Source organism: Peromyscus maniculatus, chromosome 2 (assembly GCF_049852395.1).
Source record: "Peromyscus maniculatus bairdii isolate BWxNUB_F1_BW_parent chromosome 2, HU_Pman_BW_mat_3.1, whole genome shotgun sequence".
NCBI classification, from domain to species: Eukaryota; Metazoa; Chordata; class Mammalia; order Rodentia; family Cricetidae; genus Peromyscus; species Peromyscus maniculatus.
In genome coordinates this window covers 84,297,892-84,317,623 of record NC_134853.1, presented here as the reverse complement: position 1 = coordinate 84,317,623, position 19,732 = coordinate 84,297,892, and the positions used below count along the sequence as shown (strand labels likewise).

Here is a 19,732-nt window from a genome sequence, read left to right as displayed (position 1 = left end):
TTTCTCGATTGTAAAATGAATGATGACAGAACACACATTCCCTGGGACTGTTGTAGGATTTTGATATAAAGAACCACGTAGGGGTTGGGGATTTAGCTCAGAGGTAGAGCGCAAGGCCCTGGGTTCGGTCCTCAGCTCTGAAAAAAAAAAAAAAAAAAGGCTGGAGAGGTGGCTCAGAGGTCCTAAGTTCAATTCCCAGCACCCACTGACTGCTCTTCTAGAGGTCCTAAGTTCATTTCCCAGCACCCACACGGTGGCTCACAAACATCTTTAATGAGATCTGGTGCCCTCTTCTGTGTACATAATAAATAAATAAATCTTTTAAAAAAAAGAAAAAAGCATGTAGAACAATGGTGGGCATTAAATAACAACAACAACAACAACAACAACAACAACCTTCTGTACCTCTGTGTTGAGTGTCAGTTGGAAATGATTAAGAGGAAACAAAAAGCGTGAAGTCTCCACTGCTTTCTAATCTTAAAGTCCTAGACCCATAAAATAGGCTGTTTTGGTGCAAGAGTCTGGAGTGTAGCCATGTGTAATCACAGAAGTGTATGTGAAAGTTAGAGGCTTGAAACTGGCAGCTCATTGCATTTCAATCATAACTCACTAGGTGTAAAAATACATAGAAACATCTAGCAATTTAAAGGTAAAGGATGAGGACTTTGAGTAAGCTACTGGGAGACACCAGTGTGCAGCCCTGGAGAGCGGTCTCCCTTTGCCTTCCCACAGAGACCCGAGCTCTTTTCAGGCCTCCCTGTTTCTGCTGCATTCAGCCGGGAGGGGGGAGCTGTGCTTTGAGGGTCGGGGTAGTTGTTCTATTACACAAGAGACTCTGAATTGCAGGATTCTGGGGTCCCTACCCACATGTAGGGAGGGGTGTAAAGGAATTCCTGCAGACCCTGAGGAACCAACACAAGCAAAATCTGGACCTCCTCACCTTAATCCTGATGTGGAGAGGATTCTAAATATGTGTATTCAGAAATATGTGAAATCACATTTATTCTATCTGAGCTGTGCTGTCCAGTAGAAATAATTTGAACATGAACCACATGTTCGAATGACACATATTTTAAGTTTTCTAGGAATCCCTTTTTTTGTTTTGTTTTTTGAGACAGGGTTTCTCTGTGTAGCTTTGGTACCCTGTCCTAGATCTCACTCTGTGAACCAGGCTGACCTCAAACTCACAGAGACCCGCCTGGCTCTGCCTCCTGAGTGTTGGGATTAAAGGTGTGCGCCCCCACTGCCCAGCCTAGGAGTCACATTTAAAAACTAAGAGAGGAGGGCTGGGAAGATGGATCGGTGATTAAAATGCAAGCACGGTGACCTCAGTTCAGCTCACCAACACCCCTGTAAAACACAAAAGCTGCGTGTGTCGTCCTTGTGTGCCTGTGACCTCAGTGCTGGGGTCAGAGCCAGGTGGATTCTGGGAGTTCCGCAGCAGCCAGGAGCTTCCAGGTCCAATGAAAAACCTATCTCAAAGGTAAGATGGAGAAATGACTGAGGGAGACATCCCCATGCCAGCCTCTGGCCTCCACATGTGCCCACAAGGGTGAAACACCAGCACACACACACACACACACACACACACACACACACACACACACACACACACACACACACACACAGTGAGGGGAGACAGGTGAAATTAACGTATTGTGTCACTAATGTAGCCAAAACACCATTAGTCATGTAATTGATATAAAATTATAGAGTACGCTGATACAGTTATTTTTAATAGGCCTTTAAAATACAACACATTTTTACCTTGATGGCGTAGCTCAGTTTGGGCTAGCCACATTTAAGGTAACTGAGAGTCACATGCAACTAATGACTACCTTACTAGGTAGTCAAGTGCTGGTCTGGTGAGAAGCCACATCAGTTTTTGTTTTGTTTTCTTAATGGGAATTGGCCACTAGGTGGAGCCAGTCAGTGCTCATTCTGAAGGGCACTTGAGGAAAAATCCCACAAGGAAGGGGAAGGCCAAAGCAAGGCAATTTATTAGGCTGTCCTTGCCTCACCCCACTGTTCCCCGAGAGGACTCGTTGCAAAGAGCTGCAGTGTGGTCCTGCACAAACTTCCTGGAACACAATATGTGGTCTCTCAGACCCGCATGGGTGGCTGGGGCAATGGGCAGTGTGAGCCAGACAGCTGGATGGGATGCCAGCTGGAACCGGCTGCCTTTGAACTGTCAGGCTTCCAGGTGACACAGAGAGGCCCTTTCCCACGAGGGAAACTTCTGTGCAAAGCCGTCCTTAGGACGTCAGCTAGCCCAACTGATACTGTCGGGCTTTACAAGAAGACAGCGTGGACACCCGTGACCCACTTCTTAGGAGGGTCCCATTTTGAAAGGAAACATGGAATCTACTTGTTTCTTTGCAAAAATCCTGTAAAACACAGCATTTTAGCTGCAAGTCTTTCTTGCCCAACCAACCCTTGAAAGCTAGGTCGAGCCCGGCAGTGGTGGTGGCACACAACTTTAATCCCAGCACTCAGGAGGCAGAGGCAGGTGGATCTCTGTTGCTAGAGTTTTCCGCCTTGCCCACAGGGACAAATCTTTGTCACTCGCCAGTCCCACAGCCGCTCAGACCCAACCAAGTAAACACAGAGACTTATATTGCTTACAAACTGTATAGCCGTGGCAGGCTTCTTGCTAACTGTGCTTATAGCTTAAATTAGTCCATTTCCATAAATCTATACCTTGCCACGTGGCTGGTGGCTTACCAGCATCTTCACATGCTGCTGGTCATGGCGGCGGCTGCAGCCAGTCCTTCTGCCTTCCTGTCCTTTTATTTCTCCTCTCTGTTAGTCCCGCCTATCCTTCCTGCCTAGCCACAGCCGATCAGGTTTTATTTATTGATCAATCAGAACAACTTGACATACAGACCATCCCCCAGCACAGCCAAGTGTAGACCATCTCAGACACCTGCACTCAGGCCCATGGTCCTAATCATCCTCTATGCGGATCTGCTGGGTAACGCCACAAAGAACCCAAGAAGGGCTCCCACAGGACATACAGAACATCCCACAGCAGATCTCTGTGAGTTCGAGGCCAGCCTGGGCTAGAGAGTGAATTCCAGGAAAGGTCAAAACTACACGAGAAACCCTGTCTCGAAAAACAAAAACAAAAAACAAAAAACAAACAAACAAAAACATCAACAAAAAAAGAAAGCTAGGTGAATTCTTCTCATTACTTTTTCATGGAGAGGTATAGAAACTCATCACAAACGTACTTCATAGGTAAGATCCCTTGGTTCCCCAAATGTGGCATGCTCAGTTTTACCCCGTGACAGAGAAGTCCATGGAGAGCCCACTGTTTTACACTGGGTAAAATCTTGACACTGGGTCAAGATTCTGAATATTCGTATCCACTCCATAGGCCTCACAAAAAGTGAATCGAATGGAATAGTTAGAAGACATAGACCAGACACTGTACTTACATCTTGACCTGCTGAGACTGTTCCCCTTAAAACAGTGGCTCTCAACCTTTTTAAGGCTGCAACCCTTTAATACAGCTCCTCATGCTGTGGTGACCCCCCAACCATAGAACTATTTTCACTGCTACTTCATAACTAAAATTTTGCTACTGTTATGAGTCACAATGTAAACTTCTGCTACGCAGGACATCTGATATGTGACCCCTGTGGAAAGATTGTTCTACAGCGAGAGTCGCAACCCACGGGTTGAGGACTACTTCTTTAAGTATCTTACTTTCTGGGCTCTGACCCAGTATGTGATCTGTATCTCTACTGGGACACCAGAGTGTTGGGGGCAGGTACCTTGGGTCCCAATTTTCAGAAGCTGAAGGGGACCACTTCCAGTATGGGAACTGAACAGAACACTTGTTACCATAAGTGAAAGAAGCCACTAGGTGAGTCCCTACAACTTGCCTTCTCTGATATTTTGAAGTGGCTGGTGGCCTGCTATCAGCCTGCATTCCGGCCCAGGAGGCAGGCAGCCTGTCTCCTCAAGTCTAACCCTCTGGAAGTCTGCTCTGCAGGTGGCCCCAGTGCTGAGTCACAGCAGAGGGAGGGAGGAGCATTGTTCTGCAATCTGAGGACCAGGCTTGTTAAAGTCCCAGCAGCACCTGCCAACAGAGGCTAGCTGCCAGCCAGCCCCAATGTACCACCAGAAAATGGCCACCTGCCCCCAGTTGCTCTCTATTCCATTTATTACCACATACACTGGCACTGCCCAGGGGTCAACACAGGCTGCCACAGTTGAGGTACAACGAGAGTGAAGGAGAGGTGTTGAGAGGTATGGACTCTGCCTGGCTAGTTAGCTCTGACAGGACTGAATGGAACAGCCCTGCTGTTGGGGAGAAGCATCAGCTGGCTTCGGAGATGCCTTGGAGTCCAAACATTGCTTTTCTAGATGTTGAAAACCTCGGGTCCATGGATTTCTGGACGTCAGACAGCCACAGATATTATAAAGGAAATGTTTTATGTCCATGTGCACAGGAACATTTCTCTATAGTTTCAGTAAATTGATGGAAGAAAATAATAAACAACACTGTATCCAAAGTCTCTGTGAAAAGGAGACAAATAATCTCAGTGTTTAGGGGAACTGCTTTAATAAACCTCCACACAGAAGAGCGACATCCTACCAGTTTCCTTCTGGAAAAATGAGCTTTACAACAAGGGGAGAAGGAAATAATTAGAATCTAAATTTTTTTTTTAAGACAGGATCTTAATATGTAGCCCTAGATGGCCTGGACTTTGCTGTGTAGACCAGGCTGGGCTCAAACACAGAGATCTCCAGCCTCTGCTTCTCAAGTGCTGGGATTAAAGGCATGAACACCATGCCTGACTCCGACAATGTATTTTTTAAAGATTTACTTATTCTTATGTGTATGAGTGTTTTGCTTATATGTGTATGTACGCACCATGTGTGTGCCTGGCCCATGAAAGCCAGAAGAGTGTGCGGGATCCCCTGGAACTGAATTCACAGTCATGTGGGTGCTGCCTGTAAACCTGGATCCTCTATGTGAGCAGCAACGACTCCTAACTGCTGAGCCACTCTTCAGGTGCACCCCAAAAGCAATTCTCTAATAAGGAGACACTCTGTACATGTGCCCCCTTACTGACTGGTAGTTTCAGTGTAACTGGCCCCATCATCCCCTAGGGAGTGACACTATTAGGAGAAGGTGTGGCTTTGTTGGAGGAAGTGTGTCACGGTGGGGGTGGGTTTTGAGATTTCCTATGCTCAGGATACCGCCCAGTCGACTTCTGTTGCCTGCAAGATGTAGGAGTCTCAGCTCCTTCTCCAGCAACATGTCTGCCTACACTCCATCGTGCTCCTTGTCGTGATGATAATGGACTGAACCTCTGAAACTGTAAGCGAGCTCTGTAGTTGGAAGTTTTTCTGTGTCCCACCTGGTCCTGCAGCCGCTCAGACTCAAGTCAACACACAGAGGCTTATATTATTTTCAAACTATGACCATAGCAGGCTTCTTGCTAGCTAGCTCTTATATCTTAAATTAACCCATTTCTATAAATCTATACCTTGCCACATGGCTTGCAGCTTACCAGTACTTTACATCTTGCCTCTCCTGAAATCAGCTAGCAGCATCTGCCCCACTCTCCTTTTTTCTATCTCTCTTGGATTTTCTTGCCTGGCTCCATTCTGCCCTGCCAGAAGCCAATGTAGCTTTATTTATCAACCAATCAGAGCAACACATATTCACATCATACGGAAAGACATCCCACAGCAGAGCTCCCTCAATTAAATGTTTTCTTTATAAGACTTGCTATGGTCATGGTGTCTTCTCACAGCAATAAAAACAAACCCTAAGACACTGACCCTCTCAAAGATGATGTTCTGAAGGGCTAAGTGACTTATCGGGTCACACAGCCTTGAGAGACCAGTCTCCAGGGGCTTCTAACCTTCAGTGCTTGCTCTGAGACCCGAGTTTTGCCTCTCGTCCCGGGCTGCTGCTGACCGTACCTGTTCCAGTTATGACACCAGCTATCTCTTCTTTTACATCAAGGGAAACAAAACATGATCAGCTTCAGCCAATGCTGTGTTGCTTAGGGGTCCAGTGCACTCATGTCCGTGGAGATCGGAGCTATGGAGATGTGCATGAGAAATACTTAAGAGAAAGCTGCTACTTCAGCTTTCTTTGGGGATTCTGAGAGAGAATCCTGGAGGGGGGGACAGTGAGAAGGGCCCCAGAGCCAGTGGCTTGGCCTGCTCACACTATTTCTGCTTCCTGACAACAGAACAGGTTCCCTGACTCCCAGGTCACAGAATTTGCTCTCTGTCAAATTGGCCTCTAGAGCATCAATCACTGTAGTGGTTTGAATAAGAACGGCCCCCACAGGCTCATAATGCGAGTACTTAGTCACCAGGGAGTGTAACTCAGAGCATTAGAAGGATTAGGAGGTGTGGCCTTGTTGGAGGAAATGTGTTACTCAGGGTACGCTTTGAGCTTTCAAAAGCCCATGCCAAGCCTCAAGTCTCTCTCTGCCTACAGTTCAGGATGCAGTTCTCAGCTACTGCATTGGTGTCACTTGCATGCCCGCCATGCTTCCCGCCATGATGATAATGAACTCAACTTCTGACACTGTAAGTCAGTTCCCAAGTCAATGCTTTCTCTTATAATAATTGCCATGGTCGTGGTGTCTCTTCATAGTAACAGAGCACAGACTTTAGACATGCAGTACTCACCTGAGCAAGCCTTACCAACAGAGGAGAAACCTCTGTTCTTCTTTGCAGGATTCAAGGAACATCTGAACAGCCTTTGATGTATAAGAGTATCCCTAGTAGCGAAAAGGAAAAGACTAAATGGTATTGTATCCACACTGAGCCTACTCCATTTTATAAGTGTCTTTCATGTCCAAAATAGCATTTTAAAGTAGACAAGACATCTTCACATTCTTGAAGAATACTTATGTGTTAGTCAGACATTGTATCACTGTGACGGAATGCCTGACATGACTTGAAGAGAGGAATGATTTATTTGCTCAGCATTTCAGAGGGTTTAGACAATCCGCGGTTGCTTGGCAACAGGGGCTTGGGTAGCATACTGTGGCATTGGGGCTATGTGGTGGAGGATGAAGGGGGGGTGCGGCTGAAAGGGGGGCAACATGAACAGGATAACACTGGCCAGAACATGTTCCTGGTGACCTGCGTCCTCTAACTAGGCCCCACCCGGGTAAGCCATTCATATCCAAACTGCCAAACGGTACCAGTTACTTTTCTCATCACTACACCTGACAAGAGCGGTTTATTCTGGCTCACGGTTTGATGGTGCAGTCCAACAGAGCAGGGAAGACATGGTGTCCGGAGTGTGAGGCAGCTGGCCCTGTCATACCCAGTCAAGAAAGCAGAGAAAGATGAATGCTGATGCTCCACCTACTTTCTCCTTTCTATACAGTCTGGAACCCCAGCCCAAAGAATAGTGCTATGTATTGTTAGCGTGGGTCTCTGTCGAGTGAAAAGGGCCAAGGCAAAAAACACCCTGACCCTGACTTGACCCCAGGACCAGGGCTTGAAAATCTCACCAATCCCTGAGTTTGCCCCTGAGTCAGGCTATAGAATTCCACCAACCACTGAGGTCCCTGAGCATGAAAACTCACCAATCCCTGAGCACAGAATCCCACCAGTCCCTGAGCTCCCTGAGCCACCCTGGAATGCTCTGCCTCCCAAGGAACCCTGCCAGGGTCCGGTCTTGGCTTGGGTTCAGGTCCTAAGTTGGGGAAGGGGCATCGGTGCAAGGAAAACTTCTGACCACCGAGCGGATTGCACTCAAGTGGCCCTGAATAGCTCAGGCCATCTTTATTTATACTTAAAGAGTTTTTCTTACCAGGGTTACATGAACAGCTTTATTATTGGTTTCTATTTTTGACTTTAAGAAATACATCATAATTTAAGGAATACATTGTGATCATTATGACCATTGTTCCCCTTTATGCTTCCCCAAATACACTTTCCCACCCCCTTCATAACCTTATTCTAGACATAGAGTTCAGCATTTTGCAGTCTTAACTAAATATCAAGAACATTCTGCTCTTGAAGCATTTATGTCAGCTGGCAGCCACTTGTGGTTACAAAGTTAAAAGTAATAGACATGGGCACAATGCTTTGAGGACAATATTCAAACCCAGACAATTCTTTCTTGTCTGCAAGATATGCTTTTATACAGTTCTCTTTTCTACAAGAGGGTCCTGTGATAAAGGCAGACCCTGACAAAGCGCTCTCTTCCCATTTCACTATACCATGCTTCTCCCACCAATATAAGCTCCTATGTATGGTAAAGATGGATCTATCCACCCCACATTTTGCATTGTATTTTTTCCTCTTGGAGCATACCAGATCCTACCAATGATTCCATGCTTGGTGTCCAGGGAACTTACTCTCAACAGCTGTCACTATATGTGTATTCCTGAGGCTTTCCCCCTAGTCTATGTATGCATGCCTTAGTCTCCTTTCCAGAACTGTGAGATGTGGTTAATGTTCCAAGTGTTGTTTTCTCATATGCACCTAACTGTTTCTCTTGAGTCAGAAAAGTTCCCAGGATTGGGAGTTATAGTTAGTAACTCCAGATAAGAGATTTGAGAATTATTAGCCCCCTGTTGAATCTTAGGGGAAAATATTTGAGAAAGAGCAAAATTATCAGGGAAAATTACAGCTATTGCATGTGTGACTGATAAAATAAAACTAAAAAACCACCCAAAGAATCACCAATATAATGAGAGAGAAAAGAGCCTGCAAGCTGCATGAAATTTGCAAATTCCTATGCTGTCCTGTCCTTGCCAAGTGAGAGTCTGTTTCCACAGGTGCCTTGCCACAAGGAAACTGGTTGGACAGGTAGTCATATGCTGATCCAAGATTTGGCTGCACAGCTCCCAACAAAACCCTGTGTAAGTTCTGTACCCTGCTCAGTTTGCTGCTGTTTCTCACCCAAGGCAGCCACCTTCCTAGATGTTTCCTTGACTGAGGTTTGTTGTGCAGTGTGACATTTTTCCCTGAGGAGATCCCTGCTGTAACAGCTTTTGCTGGAGCTGGAGCAGAGCAGAACTGTAACACTTTGGCTGGGGAAATATTCCCCTAGCAGAGCAGAGTTGTTACGTTACAGTTACACTGGGGTGGGGGAGACCTGAGCAGGGCTGTAACACTTCCCTGGAGCAGGGCAGAGAGGAGCAGAGCTGTTACAACTTCCCTGGGGAAACCCTCCCCTCCCCTGATGGAGCTGAGTTCTTACACTTGCACTGAGGAAACCTTTCCCTGGTGCAGGGCTGTAAACTGCTACGCTTATGGTGACTTTGTGGTGTTCCTTGGCTCTTGACTGCCAGAATACCTTTCCCTCTGAGCTGCAATGTTTAGTCTCCCCACCTCAATTAACCCTACCTAGAAACTGCTCCACAGATACACCCAGAGGTTTGTCTTCAAGGTGATTCTAGGATGACAATCAATATTATCCATCACACAAACCCTGACTCTATGGAGTATGTCTATATGCCAAATTCAGTGCTAAGTAAATAGAATTCAGCAGTGAGCAAGTTATGTATGGTCCTCGTTTCTATGGTTTCATAGCCAGAGGACAAATGGCTAGCTGAAGGTCACAAATTTCATAGTGAAGAAGGGGACCCCATGCAGATGCATCATTCTTACATTTAAAACATTTTCTATCAAAACTGGAGGGTCATGGATGGGAAATATAACCACACTTGGCAAATAACACCATTGGACACTACAGTTGGGTGTTAGGGCCAGACTGGGGCCAATAATGCATGAAGTCCCTGACTCCCACAAGAATGATTGGATCCCCAGCCAGGCATTTCATTCTGGCAAAGGAACAAACCTCAAAAGCCCTGGCAGATTTCAGCAGCTCACTAGGAAGCAGGATGGCTTTTCTGGATGTCTAGGCCATGCAAGTGCTCCATGAGCAACAGTACCCACATGGACACTCAGGCCCAGATATGTCCAACTCAGCACCAACACCTCACATTCCTGACCCCACAGCATTTTAACCTCTACATTTCTCTCTAGACCACAGAATCTCAGCAGAGAGAATATGATCTAAAGCCCCCCTACCACCAGAGCTTAGCAGCCTAACACAGAGCCCAGCAGTGGTTAACTTTTTCTTGCCTTGTTCTGAGGAACAGTGTGTATACTCCTACCCAGCCACATGGACACAGACACACAAGGGCAAGGAGCCACTGGGACTCAATGGCACATTGAGATTGCTGCATGGCTTGTACTGCACCAGACAGTGCAGGTACAAAAGCAGCTACACTGTGTTTTCTGTTCTCCTCTGCAGTGTCACGTAAAATCAGTTATACTGTAATCCACCAAGACAGGAACAATGGATTAGAGTATTAAGAAATAGAGGACAACTGCATCTTGGGAGGAAGAGGGAGGAATGGGGAGATGTTTCCTGATGTGATGCTGTCTCTGTGTTTAAGCTGGACTTCAAGCATTAATCAGGCAGTCAAGGGAGGAAAACGCCCATTTTTGCTAATTCTGAAAGCAACATTTCCTCTTCCTCCTCTTATTCTTATTCTCCTCCTCCTTCTTTTTCTTCTTCCTTCTTCTCCTCCACCTCCCCTTTTAAAAGAGTCTCTTGTTCAAGGGCAAATGAGGAAGATTCACATTGGCTCTCTCAATTGGAGTTCCTCCCCCCACTCCAGGTAAGGAAGAAGATGCACCCAGAGGTTTATGCCTTCCTCTCCTGCAGAGTGGACCCATGGTCCAGGAACTTCTCCTTTCCTTCTGGAGTTTCTACAGCTCCCTGGCCGGGGTTAACTCTGAAGGTGGTACTCAAGATATTTAAGAGGTTAAAGGAAAGATATGTAAAAAGGACTTATTACTAGTTCTGAAAACAAATTTTGTCCACTGTTTCACTCTTTAGTATATAAGGTGGTGGTACTGAGGTAATCTAGCACAGTTTTCTTTAGATTATTAGGTTCCCATGAATCTTTACAGATGAGAAAGTCATCTTCAGTTATACTATGATAAAAACACTTGACTGAGCAGCAGAGCCATATTTATTGTCATTGTGTCATGGTACTATATTGTGAGTTTGTTCAGATGGATGTCTCACAGCATTCGTTTCCTTGAGAGTCCAATGAACATTGGCTTGATTCTTTCAGATTAGCCAAAGGAAATTTGTTTTGTACCCCTTTGTTGCTGAAGATGTCATTTCTCTCTTCACGTAAAGATCTAGAATGTGAAAAAAAAAAAAAGATCTACAATGTGTGTTTTACCTGAACATGTATATTTGCATGAAAATTGCATACATCCGCATAGTCAGTTGGTTGCCTTTCTCACTGCTATGACAAAATGCCTATCTAAAGCAATCTCAGGGTGGAGGGCCCATTGTGGTGGGGAAGGCATAGTGGCTGAATCTGGATTGGGGACCATATGTTCAAACACATGAAACTGCAGGGGACACCAGATCCAAACTGTAAAAGGTGGTAACTTTCTCACTTCTCATCATGTTTTCTCTTCCTAATTGCTTTCCTGTCACTATTCTGTCTATTCCCTTCTGTATATATATATATATATATATATATATATATATATATATATATATATATATATATATATATATTTTATTTTACAATACCATTCAGTTCTACATATCAGCCATGGGTTCCCCTATTCTCCCCCCTCCCACCCCCTCCCCTTACCCCCAGCCTACCCTCCATTCCCACCTCCTCCAGGACAAGTCCTCCCCCAAGGACTGCGATCAACCTGGTAGACTCAGTCCAGGGAGGTCCAGTCCCTTCCTCCCAGACTGAGCCAAGTGTCCCTGCATAAGCTCCAGGTTCCAAACAGCCAACTCATGCAATGAGCACAGGACTTGGTCCCACTGCCTAGTTGCCTCCCAAACTGATCAAGCCAATTAACTCTCTCACCTATTCAGAGGGCCTGATCCAGCTGGGGGCCCCTCAGCCTTTGGCTCATAGTTCATGTGTTTCCATTTGCTTGGCAATTTTTTTTCAGTAATTGAGTAAAACTGAAATTTATTATAAGCCACAGTCGTCCTAGGGACCTCCATGCTATATATATAGTCCCTTCTGTTTTATATTAGTAATCCCACAGAATCTCAGTTCCTAGGGTGTACTCAGAAAGTATTTAGGGATTGAAAATGTGTTGAGTTAGACTACGGTGAGCCGTAGGTTCACCCCCTAGTACAAGGACACAGGCAATTTCAGGAAGGCTCAATCCAGCCTTGATGAGATCAGCACCGTGGACAGCTCCCGAGACCCTGACTAGTCAGATTAATCGGGTCAAAGGAACCCTTTCAGCAAAGGTGGAAGGCAAGAGCATGCCTTCCCCCTGCTTCCTTTGACCTGAAGTGTATGCCTTGTGAGGACAACACTGTGAATTTGTCCCCAAAGTAGCCTGTACCACTCTGCTATATGGTCCTAACACACCAGATGGTAGCAGATCAGAGGTTCCTTTGCTAAGTGTCACACAGTGAAAAATATTGTGGATGTCAAGGGTGGATCAAGGATATTGGCTTTCTCTAGGCAAAGCTTAAAAACAGTAAATCCTCCAGGAAGAAGTTCTGGGAACAGTTTCCAATGTAATTGACACACTCTCCTCTGCCCTCACTCCCTGCCATGATACCTCCCACACATCCCACCACAGCTTCTACAGCTTGCTGTGTGTTCCTCTTCTGTGGTACTGTAGGCCTCCTTCAGAGTGGGCCACCTGTCCTCCTTGAGTAAGATGTCACATTAGATGCTCAATAAATTCTGTTGAATAGATTCAGGGGAGCTACATGAATCAGCACTGGGGACAAGGTTCCCATGACCAAACCCTGGCCAGGAAGATCAGCAAGAAAAGCTTTATAATTCCTGACAGTGTGCCCTTTTCTTGTATTCTTGAAGGGTATAGATAAACTGATGACTTAGCAAATGGGGGAAAATGATTACTGACTGCTGATGTTTTTTCCCCATGTTGCTTACTGGCTATTAGGACGACACTGAACGACACCACAGAAGCTACTGGACAGTGTAGTGAACTCAGGCTGTTGAATGGTTCAGTGTTTCCAAGACTAAAGATGAAAAATCATCCAGAATAATAAAGCAAAGGGTATAAAGCTGTGTGTGATGTCTCATGCCTATGATCGCAGCACTTGGGAAACAGAAACAGGAAGATTTCCATGAGTTCCAGGCGAGACTGGGCCACCAAGTGCATTCTAGTCTACCCCAAAGTAGAGAGTAAGACCCCTGTCTCAAAAGCAAAAACCAAACAACCAGAAAAACTAAAAAAGTAATAAAAAATACAAAGGGCAGATGAGACTCTGAGCATCTTTGTGAGGCATAAGGCTAGCCCTGGGAGCTGGAGTGTGCTCTCTAAGGCATGCCAAACCCCTGTTCTAGAAAGAAACCATCTCCTGGTTGACAGGAGAGTTGTCCTTGTTTACACTACCTTTGACCCTCGTGGACCACTGAGTTTAGGTATGCCATCAGCATAAAGCTGAGTCCATTCCAAGGAAGCAGCAATCCTTTTTAAAATTATTTCCATTCCAAGGAAGCAGCAACCCTTTTTAAAATTATGATCTATTTTATGTGTGTTAGTATTTTACCTGCATGTATGTATGTGCACCACATGTACGCTTGGTATCCTGGAGGTCAGAAGAGGGGCTTGTATCCTTTGGAATTGGAGTTATGGGTGACTATGAGCTACCAAGTGGGTACTAGAAATGGAACCCAGGTCCTCTGCAAGGACAATAAATATTTTTAACAGCTGATCAAGCTCTCTAGTCCTGGGAGCACCAATATTTAAGCCACAGACGGCAACCTAAAAGCCAACTGTGACCTAGTAGCCTGACTGAGATCCTCTTTTTCATTGACCCTCTGCATTTCCAGCAGGCTTTTATATCACTTTCCGTTCTGTTGCTAGAATAAAACACTACAACCAATAACAAATCTATGGAAGAAAGCATTTATTTTTGGCTTACAGTTCCAGAGGGGGAGTTTAAAATGGGGGGGGCATGGCTACAGGCAGCCAGAGCATGAGGCTGAGAGATTACATCTTCAACCATAAGCAGTGATAAGAGAGAGCAAACTGGGAGTGGGGTGCAACTATAAACTCTCAGGTCCACTCCCAGTGACAATGCTTCCTTTAGCAAAGCCCTACCTCCTAAAGATTCCATAGCATCTCCAAATAGGCCCACGAGTTGGGGACCAAGCACTCAAATACCTGAGCCAACGGGGGATATTTCTCATTTGAATCACCCCCGCTCTGATTACAGAAATCCTTTTCTGGGAAGTTCATGCCTTGAAATCTCAGCTGTTGTTGTAAGGATTCAGATTTAGTGTCCCATGCTCACTGCACATCGGGAGTGTAGTAGAATATTATTTTAAAGTGTGTTACTTTGTTTATGTTGCATTTGTTTAACTCTGTGAAGCTGTGTTACTGTGCCTGTCTAAAACACCTGATGGTTTAATAAAGAACTAGCCAATAGTAAGGCAAGAGAAAGGATAGGTGGGGCTGGCAGGCAGAGAGAATAAATAGAGGGAGGAATCTTGGAGGAGAGAAAGAGATTTAGGAACCAGAGAAGGAGGAGGACATCAGGGGTCAGCCCCACAGCCACACAGCAAGCCATGGAGAAAAAGTAAGATTTACAGAAGAGAATGGGAAAAGACCAGAGGCAAAAGGTAGATGGGAAAATAATTTAAGGAAAGCTGGCTAGAAACTAAGCCAAGCTAAGGCTGGGCATTCATAATTAAGAATAAGCCTCCTTGAGTGATTTACTTGGAAGCTGGATGGTACCCCTGTAGCTAGAGTTTTCCGCCTTGCCCACAGTCAGGACAAATCTCTGTCACCCGCCAGTCCCACAGCCTATCAGACCCAACCAAGTAAACACAGAGACTTATTTTGCTTACAAACTGCATGGCCGTGGCAGGCTTCCTGCTAACTGTCCTTATCTTGCTAACTGTGCTTTTATCTTAAATTGATCCATTTCCATACATCTATACCTTGCCATGTGGCTGGTGGCTTACTGGCGTCTTCACATGCTGCTGGTCATGGCGGCGGCTGCAGTGTCTCTGGTCATGGCGGCGGCTGCAGCGTCTCCTTCTGCCTTTCTGTCCTTTTATTTCTCCTCTCTGTTAGTCCCGCCTATCTTTCCTGCCTAGCCACGGCCGATCAGGTTTTATTTATTAACCAATCAGAGCAACTTGACATACAGACCATCCCCCAGCACAGCCAAGTGCAGACCATCTCAAACACCTGCACTCAGGCCCATGGTCCTAATCATCCTCTATACGGACCTGCTGGGTAACGCCACAAAGAACCCAAGAAGGGCTCCCACAGGACATACAGAACATCCCACAGCATACCCCCCCCCCAAAAAAAAAGGTAAAAACCTCCAACAACAAGGGAGAATAAGATTGGGTGCAGATTAGGAAAAGAAAAGGCCCATTAAACAACTGAGCAGAATTAGACTTGTTTTGCAAAAACATTTAAGATTCATAATAATTACAAATTATCAGCTCTGCTGCCTAAAACCATAATGATATTGTGGTTTGAGAGAAAATGACCCCCAAAGGGAGCAGCACTATTGGGAGGTGTGGCCTTGTTGGAGGAAGCATGTCACTGTGGGGGCGGGCTTTGAGGTCTCCTATATGTTCAAGTCACGCCCAGTGAGACAGTACTTTCTTTCTTTCTTTCTTTTCTTTTTCTTTTTCTTTTTCTTTTTCTTTTTCTTTTTCTTTTTCTTTTTCTTTTTCTTTTTCTTTCTCTCTCTCTCTCTCTCTCTCTCTCTCTCTCTCTCTCTCTCTCTCTCTCCTCTCTCTCTCTTCTTCTTCTTCTTTTTTTTTCATTTTCCGAGACAGAGTTTCTCTATGCAGTTTTGGTTCCTGTCCTGGATCTCACTCTGTAGACCAGCCTGGCCAAGAACTCACAGAGATCCTCCTGGTTCTGCCTCCAGAGAACTGGGATTAAAGGCCCAGAGAGACAGTACTTTCTATTGTCTGCTCAAGATGTGGAACTCACAGCTCCTTCTCCAGCACCATGTCTGCCTTCATGCTGCCATGTCCCACCATGATGATAATGAACTAAACCTCTGAGTTGTAAGTCAGCCCCAATTAAATGTTTTCCTGTATGAGAGTTGCTGTGGTCATGATGTCTCTTCACAGCAATTGAACACTGACTAAGATATCAAACATTTGGATGGGAGACTGCACAGAACACATGCTTTTTAAAATGCACACACTGTGAACCCACTTCAATTTTTTTTCCATGGGTTGGTGGGGTGTGGGTGGGGTGGGGGGGATGGTGGGTGTGGTGGGTGTGGGGTGTGGGTGGGGTGTGGGGGTGTGGGTGGTGGGTGGGGTGAGGGGTGGGTGGGGTGGTGGTGGTGGGTGGGGTGTAGGGTGTGGGGTGGGGGTGGGGGAGGGATGTCATGGGGGATGGGGGGGAGGTGGGTGGATGAGGGGGTGGAGGGGGTAGGGGTGGGGGAGTGGGGGAGGGATGTCATGCAGGGAGGGGGGGAGGGGGGGTTAGAGGGTGGAGGGGGTAGTGGTGGGAGTTGGGGAAGAATGTCATGCATTGCTGGGTCACTAGAAGGGACTCCCAGTCATTAGTGTTGTTGTAATGATGGAAGGTCCTAAGTTTCAGCATGTTTTGATGACCAGATCTATGGACCTTTCTGGCACTCGAACTTTGCCTTTCTGAGAGTCGAACACAAGAAACAGAGGATGGGACAAGTAGTTTAAACCCTGCTAAGGCTGGAGGTCAAGTTTCTAAAATGAGGAGTTCTTTAAATGTAGAAAGAAAGCATGGTTAGACTATTTAAGTAAGACGAACTAGTCAAGTCCACTTCCTGGTGATCTCCTGGTGAACGGAATATGAGATGTCTAGAGCCAGGAATCCAGTCACCTGCTCAGCCCAGTGCCTGGCACCTCGTACTTCATACTGATGTCGGTAAAACAAGGAGGCAGAAACTAATCAGCTAGGACAGGGACTCCAACGCGGTTCTGAAGACATCTTTGCTGGAGGTCAGGAACACCCAAAGAGAGTTCTACTTCCTGGCCCCTGACTACCTTGCCTTTAAGCTACACATGAGGACATGACTGGAACTGAGAGAAGACACCTGGACTGGCCAGCTCATCCCTCTCCCACATCTCACTATAGTTGGTACCTTAAGACCCTCACAAGGCCCCAAAGTAGTACCTTTATGTTATCTATTCCCAGAGACCTGCCCCTGCTACACAGGGGCAGGGTCCCCTAACTTCCCACCTATGCACCTATGACAGGCTTATCTCTAAAACTCACCCTTTGGCATCCATACATTTTATGCTTTGAATTCCAGAGGCAAGAACTTGAAAGCCACTGGGTGGGGGAGCAGCTTTTGTGACTGTTTAGTTTTCTAGGTCTCTGGTCTGTTCTCCAAGTGTATCCTTCTAAGAGGCCTTTTAAGTAGAGTTATTAAGCCAGGGGTGGTAGCTGATGCTTATAACCCCAGCACTCGAGAGAACGAGGCAGGAAATTATCATGAGTTCGTGACCAGGTTGGGTGATGTAGTGAGTTCCAGGCCATCCTGGGGTATAGAGTGAGACTTTGTCTCAAACAAAACCAAACAAACAAGATGAACATCGTTATTAAAAATGTAAAACACACATCTTATTTTCTTATCTTTAAATTTTTATTTTATGTGTAAGGGTATTTTGCCTATGTGTGTCTGTGCACCACGTGCGTGCTTGGTTCCTACAGAGAACAGAAGTTAGATCCCCTGCAAATGGATAGTTGTAAGTTGCCATGTGGGTGCTGGAAAGGAAACCTGGATCTTCTGGACAAGGAGTCAATGTTCTTAACTACTGAGCCGTCTCCAGCCCTGTCAACAAGTAATTGCTATGAATTACGTGTGTGGGGGGGAGGGGCGCTGTCTGAGGTAAGGATGATATTTTAAGAGAAAGGAAGCCCTGACTCTTCTCTAGTTTTTTTTTTCTTCTTCTCTTCTCTTTGGGGGGAAAGAACAGAGACCAAAGAAAGCAGAGCTGAAGAGGTGAAGTTATGGGATGGAGCCTGGCTTAATCTGGCTAAACTCAGACTTGTTAGAAATGAAAGTTTACAAGGCTGTGCTATCTGCCTTCCTCTTCCTTGTTCGCTCTTCCACGGTCTCCCCCCATGAAATGCCCCATAGTTCCCGCCTCTGCTCTTTTGGAAGCTCACAGATTATTTAAGAGGCTTCTCCACGAAGAGCCCCTGTGCCTGGGCACCCCCTCTGTGGTTCCTGTTTTCATTAAGCCCAGAATCCAAGAGTCACAGCTTAGTTTAGCTGCAGTTTTGCTCAGGTCCGCTAAACTGTCTACTGCTGTTTTGACTTGCCTGTGAAGGCCCCTAGGGCCCAGGCTCATGCCTTGAGGGCTTAGTCTCACAGGCGGGGCTTTGTGGAAGAGAGCTCATGAAGATTCCCAGCTACCCAATGGATCAAACCACCGATAGACTGGAGTTGGAAGGCGTCATTGGAAGGTGCTAGAACTTAGGGTGTTGGAGGACGCAGTTAGAGGCCTTTGGAGTGTACTATGCCAAGCCCCTTCCTTTTTCTGTACTTCCTGGCTGCCGTGAAGTGAGCGGCTCGGCGCCACTGTAAACCCCGCCCCCCCCAATCTTCTTCCTTTCCTTGGGCCCCAAAGCAATGGAATTAGTTCACTGTGGGGTAAACCTTCTGAAGCCAGGAGCTAAAACAAAACTTCCCCCCCTTCCGTTTTTTGTCTCTGGCATTTTGGCACAGCAACAAAAAGTGACGAGTTAAAATACTTGCCAAACTTTTTTTTTTTTTTTTAACCCACAAATAGAGTTTATTCCATCTGGATCTCACATGACTAACAAATATCTATGTGCATGTGAAATCTATATTCATGAATCATGTTCCCTCTGTATGGTGAATGATTGATTTTTTTTGGAGAGGTAACAACATAAAATTAACCATTAACCATTTTTGAGGAGACAGTTCTGTGGCATTTGGTATATTTATAATGTTGTTCAACTATCACCCTATCTATTTCCAAGACATTTTTCATCAGTTGATAAGAAGATGGATACCCATTAATCAGTCACTTCCTCCTTCCCTGAGCCCTTGCCAAGAATCAGGCCGCCCTTTGTCCTTGTGGGGTCGATATACAAACACAGCTCTCGCCTCAAGGGGTAAGACAGAGCTTATTCTGGAGCCAGATATGAGTGACCATGGCCTGGGGAACACAGATTCAGGTGACTCTAAATTCCATCTTCTTACGAAGCAACAGTTTCACAAAGTTAACACATTCCGAAAGATTATACCACACCTGGTAGGTGTTAGGTCCCACATAGAGGTGGGCGAGGAATGGCTCTTGAGGGGATAAAGATAGCCCAATTAGTTGTAATTAGATTTGAAATGCCACATTCCAGCTCCTCCATAATCATCGATGTTCTAATGTAGATAGTTCGGTATAAGTTGTCTTGCTTCTGGGGACTCTCACAGTGATTTTTACCTTTGTTGGAAATCTTATATAGCTGAAATACCTGCATGACCTCTTGCACTTGTTTTCTTTCACTTTGCATAATATTGCCAAAAAATTTAAAGCGCCTACTTAAGCGCATCAAACATGCTCCTTGTCCAGGGGAAATCTGACTGCCCCACCCTGGACAGAGAGATATAAAACAGGATCGGCAAGCTGGCCTGTCATGACTGGTCCCAAAGTCAGACTCTGAGGTCCTCTAGAGATATGAAGGCGGGGAGAGTTTCTGTGCAGATACTAGACTGTGACTGACAAAGGACTGCCCCTGT

At 45.8% G+C, this 19,732-nt stretch overlaps 1 protein-coding gene and 1 long non-coding RNA gene across 3 annotated transcripts in view; one reads left to right on the top strand and one right to left on the bottom strand.

The window, feature by feature from the left end:
• Slc31a2 (solute carrier family 31 member 2) overlaps positions 1–19,732 on the bottom strand; it is a 58,410-nt gene that overhangs the window by 25,804 nt on the left and 12,874 nt on the right. Inside the window, exon 4 of one of the 2 annotated variants that reach the window (XM_076564317.1) lies at positions 6,670–6,761. The gene's annotated coding sequence lies outside the window, so the exon portion shown is untranslated. Of the gene's footprint in view, positions 1–3,440; positions 3,460–6,669; positions 6,762–19,732 lie in introns of those variants that run through there. The other variant, XM_006979527.4, reaches the window with a different exon arrangement.
• LOC121827255 (uncharacterized) lies at positions 7,079–13,057 on the top strand. Its single transcript, XR_013049143.1, has 3 exons — positions 7,079–7,156; positions 10,562–10,634; positions 12,934–13,057. It is a non-coding gene; the product is annotated as an uncharacterized LOC121827255 (long non-coding RNA).